This window comes from Lissotriton helveticus, chromosome 5_1, assembly GCF_964261635.1.
Source record: "Lissotriton helveticus chromosome 5_1, aLisHel1.1, whole genome shotgun sequence".
NCBI lineage: Eukaryota > Metazoa > Chordata > Amphibia > Caudata > Salamandridae > Lissotriton > Lissotriton helveticus.
The window spans coordinates 1,016,792,403-1,016,795,799 of record NC_136065.1 but is presented as its reverse complement, the minus strand read 5'-3'; positions in this window follow the sequence as shown (position 1 = coordinate 1,016,795,799).

Genomic DNA, 3,397 nt, shown 5'->3' with positions numbered 1-3,397 from the left:
ATCAATCCAAAAGTAGGGTTACTGTTCCTAATGAGACACAAGTAGTGTCTGTCGAGAAAAGAAATAAGAGTGGGTATCTAGGTACTATGCTATTCAACAAGAGACAGTCAAAAAGTATGTCTCTTGTTGCCCTCACACATCCCAAGGATGTCATTCTTCATCATTGGGAGGTGCTCCTCGTTGGGCCGGCGCTGCAATGCTCTAGGGGTCCCCCGAAGGGTCACTCTAGCTGAGATCTTTTTATTTTGCAGATTGATGAGTGTGAGATGTGTTCTAAGTGGGTCATGAAAAGTGAGTGTGAGATTAAATATTAAAACTGGCTAGGGGATATCCCAAACGTTTTTAATATGCTGGTTACCCCGAGTAAAAAAAACAGTAGGTTGTTGTTACTAGTGGGGTAATAATGGCCCCTAGTAACTATGAGGTCGACATGTTTTACCCCTAAGAATGATCAGATTGATTCCTGGCGCTTCATCAGGCCAGAAAAAATAAAACATTTCAGTTGAGTCAACCCCAATCGCGATTTATGACTGAGTGCTCCCCCTTTGTTTTGTTTAGGGTGGTACCTGCTCCTGATAGTTATCACAGTTGGTTCGACCTAGAATGCTAATTGTTTCAGACAATAGGCTTCGAAGGCTATCGCACGGTGACCCACCCTGTTACGGGGTTTTGCCGGGTGCGCGAGCCTGCTGCACCTACCCTTGACCATGCATGCCTGAATGGATTATTATCACCGCATAGCTGAGATGCCTAACGCCTGACCTTTGGGTAAACTGAGAGATAGTTCAGCTGCATGAAGCCTGAACTTATACTTTATATCCAACCATAGCCATACCTCAGCCATCTTAGGCAAATTAATCTAGGATCAGTTCAGTTTCTCAGAGTGCATTGTAAGACAGATGGACAATTACCTTTAATGTATGCTTTGTGTGTTTTTTCTGGATGATGGTTTCTTTGCAAAGGCAGTAGCCCTGCACTCACCTTGTGCAGGCATTGCACCACAGTGGCCTATCTGTTCAGACCAGTATAGTTTGTCAGCAAAATGTTTGTAAAATGTACTCCTCTGCCAAACTAAGCCTGGGTCTCTCAAAAGCAGCCTAACTCTGATATTGTGTGTAATAGGTTAGCAATGCGAAACACAATTTTATGCACTGATGAAAGACAAACTGGTAACCATGTTGTCTTCCTGGTGTCTTTCTTGACCTTCACTCAATGTTGTCCCTTTCTCTATCCAGGCCAGACTAATTGCTATAGTTAGTATAGAAATGTAGGAACATCACTTATAGAGAATATGGTCATCCTTCTAAAAGGAATTTTGGAGAAATAAGTTTAAAAATGTTGCATTTTAATAATGCACATTGCCCTTTCAGGATTTAAAAACAACATTTATATTTAAGTGGATTTGACACTTATTGAGCTGGGGACTTCAGAACAGAAATGAAAACATGGGTGCTGATATTAGAACATATGCTATTACGAGTCACTATTTCTGTTTCTGTTGAAAAGCCTCTTAGCAGGGCATTACCCACTAGCCACATATTCTATGTGTTCTTAAGCTTGAAGTAATACTTGTATCCTTTTGATACTAGAAGGCCACTTGTTGCACATTTATTTCAAGGCAACTATCTTGTTGCCAGTTCTTTAGGCCTGATGGCTTCCTACATGTATGCATGCCAGTCATCCCATTGGAGATCCTCTCAATTTGGGGTGTGACAGGAGCTATTTTATATTTATTTAGAATAACACAAGTTCCTGGAAAGTAATTAACCGATGGTAATATTGCCAACTGGTTGGCTCTCACTTATTCAATCTCTGGAGAATTGGCGGATTCATTAAGAATCAAACCTAAATCTTGCCCATCACACATCCCCAAATCAGGGCGTGTTAACCCACTACGCTCTATATTCTCAGACCTGTACATGTGTGCAGTTTCAATCAAGCATAAGTTGCAACAACCTGATAAGTAAACTGAAAACATACAGTCAGACAGGATCATCTTTCTGAAGGTGGAATTAAAAATAATATGTAAGCTCATTATCATTTCACAGTAGGAATTTTTAATGAAGTTGTCGTCTTGAAATGCCGTGCGAAAATTGGTTCTAAACTGCGTTGTGTTGAAATCTGTATGAGATGCTCTTTAGTTCTCAAATCACTCCTCCCCTTTTTTTTTTTTTAGATCTCTGTCTATAAACACTTTCAAATCCACTTAAACATGTTTGTTGTAATCGTATTGGATTTGACCAGTATGTTTACAATGCACAATTTATCACTTAATTTTATTTTAGTGGCTAGAATGTTAGCTCCGCCCCATTGGTTGAAGTGTTAGCTCTGCCTCGTTTGATTAACCTGTTAGCCCCAGCTCTTTCCTCACTCCCTGCAAAAAATCAGGACTAGTGGCAGCCCTATACAGCGACTTGCGTAAAAAATAAGGGAAACTTGGAGTGATAAAAATATATATCTTTACACTGTACTTCAGAATTCTGTGTAGTGCAATTTCAAGCTATTTTGCATTGTTATCCATTTCAGGGACTCCAGGCTGCATGGCAGGTGATCACTCTAACCTCCATTGGATCATGTTAAGACTTAGACAGGAACGAGTTTTTGTGCATTTAAGCCAGATCTTTCAACTTTGCCAATGTTGGTTTATGTGGACTTAGTGACATAACTGTTTTCCTTAAGATGCATTTAAGGTGTTGGTTCTAAAACAAATGTACAGTGACTGTATGAGCTTGTAAAAATGTAAACGTCTTTTGTGTACTACTGTAATTAAGTCTTTAACTTGACGAAACTCCTGCTCAAACCCCCTCCAAAATACTAAATATATCTCCACCTTTCCTTTGCACAGCATACAACTCAGTGACCCAATCTGGATCCACAGACACCTAAGCAATTAAACCGTTCAATCAAGGTCAAATGTCCTTGTGTTTCTGGCAAGGCCCACCTCATCTCTGCATACAACATAAGTCAATAACTATTCACCTTTGTACAAAGCTGTGTAAAAGAACTTTCATCCAGCAGAAGAACAACCTGCAAATTAACAACCTCCTTCTCAGTAGGAACTGATAAATACCTGTATCAAGAGCAAAGAAGTGACAACACTATTTGTCTAACATAATGTGTATTTGTAAGGCGCACGTTCATCCATGGACATCTTGGTGCTGAATAACAGATGTTTATTGTTACCCAACTCAATGGCACTCATTTTCTTCAACCTCAGAAGGATGAAAGGCTAAGTGAACCCGTCAGGACTTGAACCTGAGGTCACAACATAGGCCCCTACAGTGAATGCATTAGTCCACTAAGCCACCAGATCTGGCTTACGAGCGCTAGCCCCCGGAGACCTTAGCTACTCGTTTCTGCCGGAAGATGGATTAACTGTACTTGAAGGTCTCCTTGG